This window comes from Vitis riparia, chromosome 18 (genome assembly GCF_004353265.1).
Source record: "Vitis riparia cultivar Riparia Gloire de Montpellier isolate 1030 chromosome 18, EGFV_Vit.rip_1.0, whole genome shotgun sequence".
NCBI classification, from domain to species: Eukaryota; Viridiplantae; Streptophyta; class Magnoliopsida; order Vitales; family Vitaceae; genus Vitis; species Vitis riparia.
Window position 1 is genome coordinate 15,962,769 of NC_048448.1, and position 19,806 is coordinate 15,982,574.

Below are 19,806 nucleotides of genomic sequence, written 5' to 3' on the forward strand. Positions count from 1 at the left end.
ATATCAGATAGCCCATGGGTGAGTCCTACTCGAGTAGTACCAAAGAAATCAGGGATCATAGTGGTACAAAATGAAAAGGGAGAAGAAGTTGCTACACGCCTCACTTCAGGTTGGAGGGTGTGTATTGATTATAGAAAATTGAATGTTGTGACAAGGAAGGATCATTTTCCATTGCCATTTATTGATCAAGTGTTAGAGAGAGTTGATTACTACTCAAAAAGTGCTATTTCATAGCTTGTAATTAACTCTTTTAAACACTTTTGAGTAGTAGTTATCACCTTTTAACCCAATTAACATATTAAGGACCCTTGCAATCAATTCTAATCAAATTGTGTTAAGTTTTGGTGTTTTGATAGCTTTTTGATCAACAAAGCAATCCGAGATCGAGGAGAGTTCTTTGGAATCCATGACAAAGATGTCCGGACACACCATCGGAGGGTGGCAGAACGTGGGCTGTAGCAAGGCTTGCTCACTTTAGTCAATGATCCAGACAACATATCCGAATAGGATATGCTATCGTCCGAGTGTGATGATCGCGAGTGTCGTGTGCTTCTCCCTGAGGGAATTCGGATGGAGTTGCACCGGATAGCATTGCGGCGCGTGTCCTTTTGGGGAATCCGGATGGAGTTTCTTCGGATAGCAATGCACGCTTCATGTCATTAGGGGGAGGGGTCCCTACACCTTGTACACGCAGACGGTCCCCCTTGCGACGCGCGGATATCTCATTCCCGGAATTCTATCCGGTCAAACATGTCCGGATCCTCTGATCGGATATTTCACATCCGGCGCCTGATACCGGATGGGAGAGAAGGGCATTTCAACTTCCCCGGTCAGACATGTCCGGATCCTCTAATAGCACTCACCCGGAGAGCATCCGCGGCTGACATTTCATATTACCCGGATTTTGCACAGTGCCGCGGTGTTCTCCTGAAGCTTCCCGATATGTGCGACCGACATGTTGAGATATTTTGCTTTAGATATTTGATGTCTAAATCCCCAAACTCTCCTTGTAATCCACCTATCATAGGATTTCTTAGTCTTTAAGTAAGAAAAAAGGGTGAATAACCTTATATATATAGTTTGTAATTTCCTTTACATATATCATATGATGTAAAGGGTGGAGAGCTTGTTCTCAGATGCATCCTTTGTACAATTCTGCAAGAAATATATTTTATAGAGCACTTGCTCTGTTTTTCATATATATTTTTGTTTTCTCATTCTTTTTCTTACTAGCCAAACAAGCTCTGAGGAAGTTTCCTCAGAGAATGAGTGGCTAGACTTTTAGTTCCTTGGAGCTAAGGTTGTCGGAAAAGGTTCCAAATGCAAGAATTAGTAGCTTTGTGGTTTCAGCCATTAATGAAGAGAAAGTGTGACCCTTTAATGATTTCTATGTTTTTAGTTAACTTAAAACACCTTCAATTCACTTGAGCCAACACTTGGTATGGCAAGTGATCTCCGTCCATGGAGATGCACTAGTTTACCTCTTGCAAGCTTTTGGGAAGTGACTTGAAGGTAGGATTTTCTAGAATTGCCAACACTTGGTAAGCTTTTGGACTCCAAGGAGACATCCATTAGTTATCTCTTGCGAGCTTGAGAAGGGAAGTCCAAAGTTAAAGATCACCTTGAATGGCAAATGCTAGGTGAGAGGCACGAGCCATTGCAAGTTGCATCAGTGAGAAGGAATTAGAGCTGAAATCTATTTAAAGGATACTTTTTTACAACATCTGTTAGAGAATTGACTATATGTTAATTCTCTAATGTGAGAAAATGAACCAAATGACTGGAGCTCTGTTTTTGCATAAGGAACTTCCCCTATGAACCCAAACCTCCAAGGAATGTTTTTCTTCATAAGTAATTTCCATTACTTTCTTTTTAGTTAGCTTGAAACAAAACTTCATTTAACCAAAGTTTATGTTTTATTTCTTAAGCTAACCTTGAAATGAAAAAGCACCAATTTAACTTTGAATTAATATCAGTTATGAGTTGAAAACCCTTCCCAGAGAATGATCCTAGAGCCACTATGCTATATTAGCTAAAGCTATCCTAATGTATGGTGATATAGGTTATAAATTTTGTTGATTACTCTCTCAATCAAAGAGCACCAGCTGGACATGAATCAGCTGAGACACCAATTGGAAACGAATCATTTTGATTTAGATATTTGATGTCTAAATCTCCAAACTCTTCTTGTAACCCACCTATCATAGGATTCCTTAGTCTTTAAGTAAGAACAAAGGGTGAATAACCTCTTATATATAGTTTGTAATTTTCTTTACACAATATAATCATGTAATCCGACGAGAGGAAGAAATATATTTTTACAGAGCACTTGCTCTGTTTTTCCTTCATATTTTTGTTTTCTCGTTATTTTAATTTCTAGCCAAACAAACTCTGAGGATGTTTCCTCAGAGGATGAGTGGCTAAGCTCTTTATCTCTTGGAGTGAAGAAAGCCGGGTGATTACTACTCAAAAAGTGCTATTTGATAGCTTGTAATTAACTCTTTTAAACACTGTTGAGTAGTAGTTATCACCTTTTAACCCAATTAACATATTAAGGACCCTTGCAATCAATTCTAATCAAATTATGTTAAGTTTTGGTGTTTTGATAGCTTTTTGATCACCAAAGCAATCCGAGATTGAGGAGAGTTCTTTGGAATCCATGGCAAAACAATGGAAAGCTCAGAAACATGAAGAACCAAAGCTTGGAAGTCCTTTTCCATAAGAAATTCCAGAATGCAAGGAGTGTGGGATCCTCCCTAAAAAATGCCACGTGGTTCTCTCTCCCTTGTGTTGATGCCTTGTGTCCCAGTGATCCACGTAGCTACCAAGTGGACGCACTCTTTCAACCCATATTGAGTTCTGGTTCAGTCTTCCCTACAAAAGATGTTCGGACAGGGCGTCTGGACACACCATCGGAGGGTGGTGGAATGTGGGTTGTGGTAGGCTATCGGAATGACGTAGCAAGGCTTGCTCACTTTAGTTAATGATCCGGACAACATATCCAGATAGGATATGCTATCGTCTGGGGTGTGATGTTCACAAGTGTCGTGTGCTTCTCCCTGAGGGAGTCCGGATAGGGGAGTGCCCCACGTGTCCTCTTGGGGAATCCGGGTGGAGTTGCTCCGGATAGCGATGTGCGCTCTGTGTCATCAGGGGGAGGGGTCCCTACACCTTGCACACGTAGACGGTCCCCCTTGCAATGCACAATATTTCATCTTCTCCGGATATCTCACATCCGGAATCCTGTCTGGTTAGACATGTCCGGATCCTCTGATAAACGCTTACCCGAAGAGCATCTGCGGTCGACAATTCAGATTCCCCGGACAGCTTGGCTCGTCAGGCACTTGCGATTCACCGGATCCATTTCCGCCCACAATCAAAAAGCAAACTCTGATAATGCTGACAACCAAGTCTCCATTTTGCACAGTGCAACGGAATTTCTCCTGAAGTTTCTCGATATTTCCAACCGAATTTTTAAGATATTTTGCTTTAGATATTTGATGTCTAAATCCCCAAACTCTCCTTGTAACCCACCTATCATAGGATTCCTTAGTCTTTAAGTAAGAACAAAGGGTGAATAACCTCTTATATATAGTTTGTAATTTTCTTTAAGAAAAGAGAGTCGGGAGCTTGTTCTCAGATGCATCCTTTGTACAATTTTGCAAGAAATATATTTTACAGAGCACTCGCTCTATTTTTCCTATATATTTTTGTTTTCTAATTCTTTTTCTTACTAGTCAAACAAGCTCTGAGGAAGTTTCCTCAGAGAATGAGTGGCTAGACTTTTAGTTCCTTGGAGCTAAGGTTGCCGGGAAAGGTTCCAAGTGCAAGATTTAGTAGCTTTGTGGTTTCAGCCATTAAAGAAGAGAAAGTGTGATCCTTTAATGATTTCTATGTTTTTAGTTAACTTAAAACACCTTCAATTCACTTGAGCCAACACTTGGTAAGGCAAGTGATCTTCGTCCATGGAGATGCACTAGTTTACCTCTTGCGAGCTTTTGGGAAGTGACTTGAAGGAAGGATTTTCTAGAATTGCCAACACTTGGTAAGCTGTTGGACTCCAAAGAGACATCTATTAGTTATCTCTTGCGAGCTTGAGAAGGGAAGTCCAAAGTTAAAGATCACCTTGAATGGCAAATGCTAGGTGAGAGGCACGAGCCATTGCAAGTTGCATCAGTGAGAGGGAATTAGAGCTGAAATCCATTTAAAGGATACATCTGTACAACACCGGTTAGAGAATTGACCATATGTTAATTCTCTAATGCGAGGAAATGAACCAAATGACCAGAGCTCTGTTTTTGCATAAGGAACCTCCCCTGTGAACCCAAACCTCCAAGGAATGTTTTTCTTCATAAGTAATTTCCATTACTTTCTTTTTAGTTAGCTTGAAACAAAACCTCGTTCAACCAAAGTTGATGTTTTATTTCTTAAGCTAACCTTGAAATGAAAAAGCACTAATTTAACTTTGAATTGGTATCAGTTGTGAGTTGAAAACCCTTCCCAGAGAACGATCTTAGAGCCACTATGCTATATTAGCTAAAGCTATCCTAATGCATGGTGATATAGGTTATAAATTTTGTTGATTACTCCCTCAATCAAAGAGCACCAGCTGGACATGAATCAGATGAGACACCAATTGGGAACGAATCACCGGTTAAGTTTCCGAATGCAAAATTGGAAGTTTTGTTGTTTCAATTATTAATGAAGAGAAAGTGTGACCCGTTAATGGTTTTTATCTTTTTAGTTAACTTAAAACTCCTTCAATTCACCTGAGCCAACACTTGGTAAGGCAAGTGATCTCCGTCCATGGAGATGCACTAGTTTATCTCTTGCGAGCTTTTGGGAGATGGTTTGAAGGTATGATTTTCTAGAATAGCCAACACTTGGTAAGCTTTTGGACTCCCAGGAGACATCCATTAGTTATCTCTTGCGAGCTTTTGACGGGTAATCCAAGATTAAGGATCACCTTGAATGGCAAATTCTAGGTGAGAGGCATGAGCCATTGCAAGATGTATCAGTGAGAGGCATTTAGTGTTTGAACCCATTAATGGGAAGCATCTGTACCACACCGATTAGAGAATTAACTATATGTTAATTCTCTAATGCGAGGAAAAGAAACAAGTGACCGAAACTCTCTTTTTGTATAAGGAACCTGAGCCTAGTGATCTAAACTCCAAGAAACACTTTTCTTTGTAATTAAAATCAGTTACTATTTTTGGTTAGCTTAAAGCCAACCTTTTCCACCAAAGATTATGTTTTCTTTTAAAGCTAACCTTGAAATGAAAAGGCACCAATTCATATTTGAATTAATATCAATTGTGAAGTGAAAACCCATCCAAATGAACGACCCTAGAGCCACTATGCTATGCTAGCTAAGGCTATCCTAGTACATGGTGTAATAGGTTATAAATTTTGTTGATTACTCCCTTTTGAGGACCACAATCAAGGGACACCAGCTGGACATGAATCAAATGGCACCACTGTTAGGGATCATTGAGAGGACATGAATCAGCTGAGACACCAATTAGGAACGAATCAAGAGTCTCAGGCCATCCTTTCTATTGTTTCTTGGACGACTACTCCAGGTATTTTCAAATAGAAATCGATGTTGAAGACCAGGAGAAGACCACTTTCATATGTCCATTTGGAACATATGCCTACAGAAGAATGCCTTTTGGTTTTGTAATGCACCTGTAACATTCCAACGATGTATGTTAAGAATTTTTAGTCATATGGTGGAGCGTATTATGGAGGTTTTTATGGATGATATCACCATATATGGAAGTACATTTGAGGAATGCTTAGTCAACTTGGAAGCGATTTTGAACCGATGCATTGAAAAGGACTTAGTGCTTAACTGGGAGAAATGCCATTTTATGGTACAATAAGGAATTGTCCTTGGTCACATCATCTACAAGAAAAGCATTGAAGTTGATAAAGCAAAGGTAGAACTTATTATCAAATTGCCATCCCCAACAACTATAAAAGGAGTAAGACAATTCCTTGGCCATGTTGGGTTTTATAGGAGGTTTATTAAAGATTTATCTAAACTCTCAAAGCCTCTTTGTGAACTATTGAGTAAGGATGCTAAATTTGTATAGGATGAGAGATGTCAAAAGAGTTTTGAGCAACTGAAGTAGTTCTTGACAACCGCTCCAATAGTGAGGGCTCTTAACTGGCAACTACCTTTTGAAGTAATGTGTAATGCCAGTGACTTTGCTATAGGAGTTGTTCTTGGTCAAAGAGAAGATGGAAAGCCCTATGTGATCTACTATGCAAGCAAAACATTAAATGAAGCGCAAAGAAACTACACAACCATAGAGAAAGAATTGTTGGCTATAGTTTTTGCCTTAGACAAATTTCGTGCTTATCTGGTAGGGTCTTTCATTGTGGTTTTCACTTACCACTCTGCATTGAAATACTTATTAACAAAGCAAGATTCCAAAGCAAGGTTGATTAGATGGATTCTCTTACTACAAGAGTTCAATCTCCAAATCAAAGATAAGAAAGGAGTGGAGAATATGGTAGCTGACCACCTTTCAAGGTTGGCTATAGCACACAATTCCAATGTTTTACCTAGTAATGATGATTTTTCGAAGGAGTCACTCATGTTGTTAGAATTTGCTCCTTGGTATGCTCATATTGCTAACTATTTAGTTACTAGTGAAGTTCCAAGTGAGTGGAAAGCACAAGATAGGAAGCACTTCTTTGTTAAAATTGATGCCTACTATTGGGAAGAACCTTTTCTTTTCAAGTATTATGCAGATCAAATAATAAGGAAGTGTGTCCCTGAACAAGAGCAACAAGGAATCCTCAGTCATTGCCACGAAAGCGCATGTGGAGGCCACTTTGCCTCTCAGAAAATAGCCATGAAGGTGTTGCAATCAGGTTTTAGTTGGCCATCACTTTTCAAAGATGCTCACACCATATGTAGGAGCTGTGATAGATGCCAAAGGCTTGGGAAGTTAACATGTAGAAACAAAATGCCTTTGAACCCCATTTTAATAGTTAATCTCTTCGATGTTTGGGGCATTAACTTTATGGGACCTTTCCCTATGTCTTTTGGTAACTCTTACATTTTGGTGGGGGTAGACTATGTTTCTAAATGGGTTGAGGCAATCCCGTGTAAACATAATGACCAAAGAGTTGTTCTCCAGTTTCTCAAAGAGAACATTTTCTTAAGATTTGGGGCACCTAAGGCTATAATCAGTGATGGGGGTACTCATTTTTGCAACAAGCCTTTTGAAACTCTTTTAGCCAAGTATGGGGTGAAGCACAAGGTAGCTACACCTTACCACCCTCAAACTTCCGGGCAAGTTGAGTTAGCAAACAGGGAAATCAAGAATATATTTATGAAGGTGGTGAACACGAGCAGAAGAGATTGGTCTATTAAGTTCCATGATTCACTATGGGCATATAGAACAACTTACAAGACTATTCTTGGCATGTCTCCTTATCGCTTAGTCTATGACAAAGCATGTCATCTCCCTGTGGAAGTTGAATACAAGGCTTGCTGGGCAATTAAGAAGGTAAACATGGACTTGAACAGAGCCGGGATGAAGAGGTGCTTGGACCTTAATGAGATGGAGGAATTGAGAAATGATGCCTACATCAATTTCAAAGTTGCAAAATAGAGGATGAAGAAGTGGCATGATCAGTTAATCTCCAACAAAGAATTTCGAAAGGGACAAAGAGTCTTACTCTATGACTCTGGGCTCCATATCTTTCTAGGAAAGCTAAAGTCAAGATGGATAGGCCCTTTCATTATTCACCAAGTGCATTTCAATGGAGTAGTGGAACTACTCAATTCCAATAGCACAGACACTTTCAAAGTCAATGGCCACCATCTCAAACCATTCATAGAGCCTTTCAATCAAGACAAAGAGGAAGTCAGTCTCCTTAAGCCACAGAAATCTTAACCAAAAAGGGGGTAGATGGACTTAGTCTTTCTGAAGACTAATCAAAGTCTATGTTTTTGTTTTAATTTTGTTGATTTAAAAGCTTTATTAATTGTTTTAATTTTAATTGTAGCCTTGATTTATTTTATTTTGATATAACTTAGACTTTTTGAATGATCAAAATTATGGGGAACTTCAAAGGAAGTGGAGGGAAGCTATAAAGAACCAAAAGAGGAGAAAAAGCCTAAAAAATAGAGCAATATTTCAACTTGCGAAAATGAGGGCCAACTTGCAAAATCCTCAAAGCAAAATTTCGCAAGTCCACTATTCAACTTGCGAAAATTTTCGCAACCCGCGAAACGCCTCCTAGGCACATGTGTGCCATTTCGCAAGTTCAAAATCCAATTTCGCAGTTGCGAATCAACTTGCGAAATAGGGAAACTTGCGAACCAACTTGCGAAAATACCAACCTTTGTTTAAATTTCTATTTAAACCTCTGATTCTCTCATTTTTCATTTCGTACAGCCACTCCAAGTTGCGAAAAAGCCCTCCAAGTTGCGAATCCCAAAAATTTCAGAAGATCCCCTCCATAGGAAGCCCAGAAGTTGTGCGTCTGAAGAGGACCACTCCGCACATCTCTGCGTACCCTGTGGAACACGAGCCTCTCCATTTCATCCATGGCTAAGATGAGAGGAGCCCAAGTTGCGTCTCCATCAGCTCGTAACACCAGACCGAGAGCTTCACCTGCATGAGATTCCATGTGTGAGGCTCCATAGGCCTCTACCATTCCACCTTCTGAGGGTGGAGTGCCACCTAATCCTCCTCAGCGTAGGTACGAGATGAGGAGACCACCCACTACACCTGAGGTAAGCAATTCACGCCCCAAGAAATAAGTTCGTCGCCCTCCTATAAAGAAAGCCAGAGTTTCAAGCCTAAAAGAGTCATCTGCACCTCCACAGCCTCAGCCACCTACTATAGAGTCTTAGATTCCTTCTAAGATGACTCCGGAACTGATTATCAGGTGACCTATGGTTACACAGCCACCTATAGAGGGAAATTTGGATTACCGAGCTAGGCCATTCCACTCCAAGCTATGCTTTGATATGGAGACTTTCAAACAGTAGCCAGAGCTTAGAGATTCATTCCACCTACTGCAGAGATACCATTTGGAGCACTTGACGACTCCTAGGGATTTCTTCTATCCCTAAGTAGCATTAGACTTTTATCAGTCTATGACTACACGTCGCATCTGAGATCCTACTGTCATCCACTTCACTATTGATGGACGCCATGGTATCTTAGGAGCCAGACACATTGTAGAGGCACTGCACATTCCATATGAACCTATAAGTCCAGCGGATTACAAAGAGTGGGCTCATTTTTCTCAGAGAGACATGGCCCGTATATTATCCAAGGGGACATCTACATGCTCATTTCTTCTTAGGAAGGAGCTTCCGCCTGGGATGTTTTTTCTGGATGTGGTGTTCAGCTCCAACATATTTCCACTTCAGCATATGGTGCAGAGGAGATGAGCTATATTAGAGGCCTTATTCAAGATATCAGAGGGTTTTTACTTTGGCCCTCATGATTTGATTATGACCCCTTTCCTTTACTTTGAAGAGAAGGTCCATATGAAGAAGTTACAGAGAGCAGATACCATTCCATTACTTTTTCCTAGGCTACTCTCTCAGATATTAGAGCATTTGGGCTATCCTTCTAAGCCTCAGCTTGAGCATCGATGCATTTTCTGAGAGCTATTCACTCTCAACAAATGTAATCATTTGATGGCTTATGTTGCACCTCCAGGAGCCCCAGCTAGGCCAGCACCTCCAGAGTTACCATGGGACGAACAACCACAACAGGCTGAGATACCTGCGAAGATCATACCACCTGCCCCTATAGCACCTTCTACAGTGCCCATGCCTAAGGCTACATCTTCTGCTCATCCTACCACTCTTGAGACTCCACCAGTCGTACCAGCTACATCAGCACCTCCTCCATCTGAGTCTATTATCACCATATCCACTTCAGAGTTCAGAGGCCTATGTCATACATTGCAGACATTGACTACCACTCAGAGTGTTCTTGCCCAGCAGATAGTAGTCATACATGCACATCAAGATCAGCTTATTGCCACACAGACCTAGCATACTGCCATCTTTAGGCAGATACAACAGCATTTGGGCATTTTGTTACCACCTGAGCATGATATGCCTGGCCCATCAGAGCCTACAGCTCCATCTCAGGAGGCTTCTATAGCAGAGCATACTATGCCCCAAGAAGAGACTACTACAGTAGAGATCGAGACTCTGATCCAGAGTACTCAGACTACCATAGTAGAGCCATCGTCTCCACACGATCCTCCTACCACTACCTGATCAGCTATCTACTTTTTATATTTACTTATTATAATAGAACTCTTAATCCCATGTTTTTTATGTTTTATATACTGGGATTGGATGTATTACTTGTTCATGGTTCATATTGTATTTTCTTAAAGTAATACATATCCGTCATTTTTTAGTATACTTGGCATACTATTATTTTATTTCCTCTACTCATATTTTTTTGTTTTTGAATCATGTGGTCTCTTCTATATGACTCAGACTCCATGTCACTCATGAGGTACCACTTCCTCCCTGTATTTTCAATCGCTCTTGCCACATTGAGGGCAATGTTTAGTTTGGTTGGCGGGAGAGTTGAGGAAGGAAGTTTTGTTATTAATGCTAAGTTATTTTGACAATTTAGTCGCTTTTTGCTTAATTTTTAAAAATTTTTAAAATTTTTTAAAAGTTTTTATTCTCTTCTCCATGGTTATTAGGGAAAAATTCTCAAAATGAAATGAGAGAAATTGAATTTTTGTCTTTTTACTTGACTTAGAATTTGTTTTATGCTTATTAAATTTGATGAATTATTGAAACTTCTATTGAGTTCAACCTTATTTCTTCCACTTTAAGCTTACCACACATTGTGCACACTAGGTTTTGATTATAAGATGAAAAACTATTTCCCCCCCTGAACTTAGGAAAATTTAGACTTTGTACTTTTGACCTCATTTTAATAGTGTTGGGACACCTTATAAAAGGCCAATGAGCCTTTGAAAAAAAACTTGTTTTACTTGCCTTGAAACCTGAGCAAGGTCCGAGGGGTATATGGTGAAAATCTTTAAAACCTGGTGCCCTAAGCCTTCATTGGTTGGGAGTCACTGACCTTAATGCTCATTACAAGGGTGAATATGTGGAGTTTAACATACTCTAGGTACTTAGGTATTAAAATTCATTCTCAAAAGTCCAGGGTAAAATCCGAGGAGTTAGTGGTTGAAAGATCCTTAAAGCTTGATGCCCTAAACCTTGATTGGTTAGGAGTCATCGATGGACCCCCGTTACATGGACAATTTAGAAAAGAATACCTTTAAGCTTTGTACTCCTACAAGGAAAAAGTGTGAAATAAATGAGGTACGTTCTTAGCCTATTGGAGGTCGATCAGTTTGCTAAGATTTGAAAAAAAACTAGGTTGGGAGGAGAGGTTAGTTCAACATACTATATTCGGAAGCTAATAAGTAACACTTAGATTTTTGCGGAAGAGTAAGGATTGACCATTTGTGAGTGGAAACTCTTTTAAAGCTTAAATTTGTACAATGCCTTCTCTCTATGAATTCAGATAAGGCAAGATATTTCATAACTCTTGTTGAAATTTGGGTTTTATATGTTTAATATTCCATGTGAGAGTTTAATCAGTCATGCCACTTGAAATTTTTTGGAGTGATCAGCATGATGTTGTAAATTATTTTACTATTTATTTTTCTTTTTCTCTCCTTCATTGCTAAGGGACTAGCAATATGTTAGTTGGGGGGAGTGATTACTACTCAAAAAGTGATATTTTATAGCTTGTAATTAACTCTTTTAAACACTTTTGAGTAGTAGTTATTACCTTTTAACTCAATTGGCATGTTAACGACCCTTGCAATCGTTTCTAATCAAATTGTGTTAAGTTTTGATGTTTTTGATAGCTTTTTTAATCACCAAAGCAATCCAAGAATGAGGAAGATCTTTGTATAATTCAAGGCAAACCAAGTTGAAACTCAAATTCATGAAGATTTTCGTTTCAGGATAGAGAGCTGATGAGTTGCAGGAGATTTTTGCAACTTGCGAAATTTCAACTTATGAAATTTTCGCAAATTGCAATTGAACTTACGAAATCCACCTGTAATTTGAGATATTTGCACACCAACTTCATTTGATATTTATCTTTAGATATTTGTGTATAAATCCCTATTTTCTCATTGTAACCCACCAATCATAGGATTCCTTAGTTAGGAAGTTAGCAAGAGGGGTGAATAGCCTCTTTATATAATCTATTGTAATTTTATTTTAAAAACGGCTTGGGAGTTTTTCTCAGAGATGGACACTTTGTATAGTTTTTCACAAAATTAATACACAGAGCTTTGCTCTGCCTTACCTACTCATTTTGTTTTCTCTTTTAATTTTATTTCTAGCAAATCAAACTCTGAGGATGTTTTCGCAGAGGATGAGTGGCTAGGCTTTTTGGTTCTTGGAGTGAAGGAAGCTGGGTAATGTTCCGAATGCAAAAGTGGAAGTTTTATTATTTCAGTTTTTAATGAAGAGAAACTGTGACCTGTTAATGGTTTTTATCTTTTTAGTTAACTTAAAATCCCTTAAAATCACCTAGGCTAACACTTGGTAAGGCAAATGGTCTTCGTCCATTGAGATACACTAGTTTATCTATTGCGAGCCTCTGGGTGGTGATTTAAAGGTAGGATTATCTAAAATAGCCAACACTTGGTAAGCTTTTGGACTCTCAGGAGACATCCATTAGTTATCTCTTGCGAGCTTTTGACGGGTAATTCAAGGTTAAGGATCACCCTGAATGGCTAATACTAGGTGAGAGGTATGAACCATTGCAAGATGATTCAGTGACAGGGATTTAGTGTTTAAACCTATTAAAGGGAAGCATCTGTACCACACCGGTTCGAGAAATAACTATATGTTAAATCCCTAATGTGAGGAAAAGATTCAAGTGATCGAAATTCCCTTTTTGTATAAGGAACCTGAGCCTAGTGATCCAAAACTCCTAGAAGCACTTTTCTTTATAAGTAATTTCCATTACTTTATTATTGGTTTCACTTAAAAACCAACATTTTCAAACATCTTTATGTTTTCTTTTAAAGCTAACCTTGAAAAGAAAAAACACCAATTCAGCTCTTTAACTAATATCAATTGTGAAGTGAAAACCCATCCCAATGAACGATCCTAGAGCCATTATGCTATGCTAGCTAATGCTACCCTAGTATATGGTGAAATAGGATTATAAATTTTGTTGATTACTCCCGCTTGAGGACTAAAATCAAAGCACACCAGTTGATTGAACACCAATCAACAAGGCATACACTAGCTGGGCATGAATCACCAACCAATCAAGGCTTAGGGCACCGGGTTTTAAAATTTTCACCATATACCCCTTGGACCTTGCTTAGGTTCCAAGGCAAGTGCAACACTTTGTTCTTTTTTTTTTTTTTTTTTTGAAAGGCTCATTGGCCTTTTATAAGGTGTCCCAACACTATTAACACGAGGTCAATAGTACCAAGTCGAAATTTTCCTAAGTTCAAGGGTAAGATAGTTTTTCATCTTATAAACGGAACCTAAAGTGCATAGTGTGTGGTACAACTAAAGTGGAAGAAATAAGGTTGAAATCAATAGGAGTTTCAATAATTCATCAACCTCAATAAGCATAATACGACTTTAATATCAAGTAAAAAAGTAAGACTTCAATTTCTTCCATTTCATTTTGAGAATTTTTCCTTAAAATTTTTTAAAAGTAAGTAAAAAGTACTAAATTAACAAAATAACCTAGCATTATTGACAAAACTCCCTTCCTTAACTCTTTCCCCGACCAAAATGAACATTGCCCTCAATGTGCCAAGAGCGATTGCAAATAAAGGGAGGAAGTGGTACCTCCGGAGTGACATAGAGTCTGAATCATATAGGAGAAAGCACATGATTCAAAAAACAAAAGAGTAATGAGTAGAGGAAATAGAAGAATGGAAAATATAATAAAAAATGATGTATATGTATTACTCTAAGAAAGTACAATGTGAGATATGATCATGCAATACATCCAATCCCAGAATATAAAACATGAAAACAACTAATTATGTTTACTAATATAATAAGTAAATACAAGAGAATAAAGAGATGATCAAGTAGTGGGGGCCTCTAGTGGAGATGATGGTTATGTGGCTGCCTCGTGAGTGGCCTGGAGTAGGACATTAGCTCTAGTGGTCTCCTCAGCTCTGATGGTCTAGGAATGTTAGGCTAAGGTGGTGGCAAAAGTCCTGGATGCTGCTAAATCTGACAAAAGATAACAGTATGTTGGTCCTGCTAAGCACATATGTCGACCATTTGCCGGAATAAAGCAGTATGTGTAGTGGTCAGTGTCTAGAATGTATGTACCATGGCATGAAACTCTACGACATAAATGGTGATGGAGGCCTCAGATGTAGAAGGTGCAACCGATGGAACAGGAGGAGTGGTAGGAGGAACTGTAGGAGTGGCCTCAGGCATAGGTGGTGCAAGGGTAGGTGGTACAAACTCCATGGGAAGCTCGTTCTACTGTGCCTGCTCAGCCTGTGGTGGCATTGGAGGTGCTGGCCTGGGTGGGGCTCCTAGAGGTGCTGAATATCCCGCCAATTATGTCCATTTGTCGAGAGTGAATCGCTCTCGACAATGGTGGCGACGCTCAAGGTAGGGCTCAGTAGGATGGCCCATATGCTCCAATATGTGATAGAGCAGCCTCAGAAATAGAAGTAGGATAGTGTTGGCTCTCTGTAGCTTCTTCCTGTGAACCTTCTCCTCAAAGCGGAGGAGAGTGGCCATAATCAAGTTATGTGGCCTGAAATAGAAGCCCTCAGATATCCTGAATAAAGTGTCTAGGATGGCTCCTTGCCTCTGCACTAGATGCTGAAGAGGAAAAATGTTGGACCGCAGCAATACATCTACTAGGAGCATCCCAGATGTAAGCTCCTTACGTAGAAGAACTGAATCTCCAAAAGTCCCCCTGGTTAGGATGTGAACCATGTCCCGCTGAGATACAGGGGACCACTCCCGAAAATGTGCTGGATCCACTCGCTCGTATGGGATATGTAGAGCCTCTACCATGTGTTTAGCCTCAAGGATACCCTAGCACCCATCAATGCTGAAATGAATGGCGGTAGGACTCCGGGTGCCCTGAGTAGTCATGGACTAATAGAAGTCCATCGCCACTCCGGTGTAAAAGAACTCCCCAGGAGTCATAAGGCGCTCGAGATGGTACCTCTAGAGCAGTCCAAATGAATCCTGAAGCTCTGGTTGCTGTCTCATGGCCTGGAGGTCGAAATATAGCTTGAAATGAAATGGTCGGGCTCTACAATCTGAATTGCCCTCAATGGGCGGCGCGGTGACCATAGGCCTCTTGATGATGGCTTCCGGTGAGATGCCTAAAGGACGCAGAGAATCGGTAGGGGCTCAAGGATCAGGCTATGAATGCCTATTCGACTCTTCAGGGCCTGAGGTCCTGGCCCTCTTAGTTGGAGTGTGGTATATTGATGGCTCAGGGGGTGGAGAAGTCAGTGGTCTCCGCATCTCGTATCGGCGCTGAGGAGGGTTAGAGGGCACTCCACCCTTAGAAGACGGAATGGTCGGGGCCTCGAGGGCCTAAAATGTCAAATCCTGAGGAGAGAAGGCTCTTGGCCTTAGCTCACAAGACAATGAAGGGTCGGTATAGCCTCCTCTAATGCGCGCCATGTCTGAAATAGGGCGAGAGGTGTAGGTCACCTCTTCAAATAGTTGGCCGCAAGGTATCCGATGGAGAGAAAAACAATGGACTCTTGGGCGTCGCAAGGTGATGGAGGATTTCATAATAGGGAATGGGTGTGCAAAATTAAAACAGGGGTTGGAGGCCTTTAAATAGAGTTTTAAGTAACTGTTGAAATTCACAAAGGCTTTTGGATTTCGCATTGACTTGTGAAATGGATTTTTGGGGTTGCGAAATGGGTTCACACACCCTTTTGGATTTCGCAAGGCAGCTTTAGGTTTGCAAAATTTTCGCAGGGTTGCAAAATTTTTGCACCTCTTGCGAAATGAGATTTTGGATTTTCGCAAGCCCCGCGAAATTTTCGTAGGGTGTGTGAATTGCTCTATTTTTCTAACTTTCCCATCCTCCATAAGATTTTTTTAAGGCTTTTCTCCATCTATTTTGAAATCCACTTGTAATTGATCATCAAAATTTTAAATTAAATCAGAACAAAATAAATTAAAACAAGAAATCACAAATAAAACAAGTATTAAATCAATAAAACTTTAAATCAACCATAAAACAAAAAATTATGGACTTAATGTCTTTTGACATACTAAGTCCATCTAACCACTTGTCTTGTTAAACTTGATGTGTCTCAAGGAGGATGGTTTCCTTCTTGTCTCGAGAAAAGGCTCCAAGAATGGCTTGAGACAATGGCCATTGACTTTGAAACTCCTGGTGTTGTTGGAATTGAGTAGTTCCATTACTCCGTTTGAATACACTCGTTGAATAGTAAAAGGACCTATCCACATTGACTTCAACTTTCTTGGGAAGATGTGGAGCTTAGAGTCATATAGCAAGACTTTCTATCCCTTCTGGAATTCTTTGTGGGAGACTAACTGATCATGCCACCTCTTCAATCTTTGTTTTGCAATGTTTGAATTATTGTAGGCGTTATTTCTCAGTTCCTCCATCTCATTAAGGTCTAAGAACCTCTTCATGCTGGCTTTGCTCAAATTCAGGTTGAGCTTTTTGATTGCCCACCAAGCTTTGTATTCCACTTCCATTAGGAGATGGCAAGCTTTGCCATAGACTAGGCGATAAGGAGACATTCTAAGAATGGTTTTGTAAGCTATTCTGTACGCCCATAGTGAATCATGAAGCTTAACAGACCAATCTCTTCTGCTTGTATTCACCATCTTCATCAATATGTTTTTTATCTCCCGATTTGCTAACTCAACTTGCCCAGAAGTCTAAGGGTGGTAAGGTGTAGCTACCTTATGCTTCACTCTGTACTTAGCTAAGAGAGTTTCAAACGGCTTGTAACAAAAAAGAGTACCCCCATCACTGATTATGGCCTTGGGTACTCCAAATCTAGAGAAGATATTATCTTTGAGAAATTTGAGAACAACTTTGTGGTCATTGGTTTTGCACGGGATCGCTTCAACCCATTTAGAAACATAATCTACTCCCACCAAGATGTAGGAGTAGCCAAAGGTCATAGGAAAAGGTCTAATGAAGTTAATACCCCATACATAAAAAAGATCAACAATTAAGATGGGGTTCAAAGGCATCATGTTCCTACGTGTTAACTTCCCAAGCCTTTGGCATTTATCACAGCTTCTGGACATAGTGTGGGCATCTTTGAAAAGTGATGGCCATCAAAAACCTGATTGCAATACCTTCATAGCTGTCTTTTGAGAAGCAAAGTGGCCTCCACATGCGCTTTCGTGGCAATGAATGAGGATCCCCTGTTGCTCTTGTTCAGGGACGCACTTCTGTATTATTTGATTCGCACAATATTTGAATAGAAACAACTCTTCCCAATAGTAGGCATGAATTTTTGGAAAAAAATGCTTCTTATCTTGTGCTTTCCACTTACTTGGAACTTCTCCGGTAACTAGATAGTTAGCAATATGAGCACACCAAGGAGCGACTTCCATCAACATGAGTGACTCCTCTGGAAAATCATCATTAATGGGCAAACTATGGGAATTATGTGCGATGGCTAGCCTTGACAGATGGTCGACTACCACATTCTCCACTCATTTCTTGTCTTTGATACGAAGATTGAACTCTTGAAGCAAGAGAATCCATCTAATCAGCCTCGCTTTTGCATCCTTCTTAGTCAGCTGATATTTCAAGGCCGAGTGATCAGTGAAAACCACAATGAAAGACCCCACCAAGTAAGCGCGGAATTTATCTAAGGCAAAAACTACAACCAACAATTGTTTCTCTGTGGTTGTGTAGTTTCTTTGCGCTTCATTCAATGTTTTGCTCGCATATTAGATCACATATGGCTTTCCATATTCTCTTTGCCAAAGAACAGCTCCTATAGCGAAGTCACTAGCATCGCACATTACTTTAAAGGGCAATTGCCAGTTGGGTGCTCTCACTATTGGAGTGGTCGTCAAAAATGGCTTCAGTTCTTCCAAACTCCGTTGCCATCGATCATCCCATACGAATTTAACATCCTTTACCAATATTTCACAAAGAGGTCTTGCAAGTTTAGAGAAATCTTTGATAAACCTCCTATAGAACCCAGCATGCCTAAGGAATTGCCTTACTCCTTTGACAGTTGTTGGCGATGGTAACTTGACAATAAGTTAAACCTTCGCTTTGTCCACTTCAATGCCTTGCTTTGAGATAATATGCCCAAGGACAATTCCTTGGTATATCATGAAATGACATTTCTCCCAGTTAAGCACCAAATCTTTCTCAATGCATCGGTTCAGAACAACTTCCAAGTTGATTAAGCATTCGTCAAATGTACTTCCATAGATGGTGATATTGTCCATAAAGACTTCCATAATACGTTCCACCATATCACTGAAAATGCTTAACATGCATCTTTGGAATGTTGTGGGTGCATTGCATAAACCGAAAGATATTCTTTTGTATGCGTAGGTTCCGAATGGACATGTGAAAGTGGTCTTCTCCTAGTCTCCAACATCAATTTCTATTTGAAAATACCCAAAGTAGCCATCCAAAAAATAGTAGAATGGATGGCCAAAGACCCTTTTAAGCACTTGATCAATAAATGGCAACAGGAAGTGGTGTTTCCTTGTTACAACATTCAACTTTCTATAATCAATACACACCCTCGAACCTAAAGTGAGGCATGTAGAAACTTCTTCTCCCTTATCATTTTGCACCACCGTGATCCCTGATTTCTTTGGCACGACTTGCGCAGGACTCACCCATGGGTTATCTAATATAGGGTAGATAATACTGGCCTGAAGTAACTTAAGCACTTCAGCTCGCACCACCTCTTGCATGTGAGGGTTCAACCTTCTCTAAGGTTGAAAAAATGGCTTAGCTTCTTCTTCCATGTATATATGATGGGTATAGACTAAAGGGCTGATCCTTTTTAGATCAAAAATTTGCCACCCTATCGCCTTCTTACATCTCCTAAGGACTTCAAGTAGACAATTCTCCTGAGTGGTGGTAAGAGTTCAAGAAATAACAACAAGGCTCTACTTGTTTTCTTCCAGGTATGCATACTTCAACTCCATGGGTAATGGCTTCAGAATAAGCTTTGGGGTCTCCTCCTTAACAGCTTCTTGTGTCTCCTCCCCATTAAATAAAGGTAGAATTTCTTCACTCCTCTTCCAATGGAGCAGAGTAGCAAGCAAATTTGAGGGTTTAGGTAACCCTTCATCAAGATCCCTAAGACTCTCATTCAAATCTTTGAGCATTTTTCTTATCACAATGCTCCTCCACTAAGTTGTCAATCATGCACATCTCTTTTGGTCCTTCTTCTTTTTCCAGATGGAATTGTTTCTTGCACATATAGAAGATGTTGAGCTCTAACGTCATATTGCCAAATGTAAGTTGCATGACTCCATTCATACAATTGATGATGGCATTTGATGTAGCTAGGAATGGTCTTCCAAGTATGATAGGAACACAGTTAGTTCCTTTGGCAACTGGGTCTGTATCAAGAAAAACAAAATAGGTAGTAGAATTTGTCAACTTGAACTAGGACATCTTCAATCATGCCTCTTGGAATCTTCATAGATCTATTTGCTAGAGATAGAGTGATTGATGTTAGCTTCAACTCTCCTAGTCCCAATTACTGGTAGATAGAGTAAGGCAGCAAATTCTCACTAGCCCC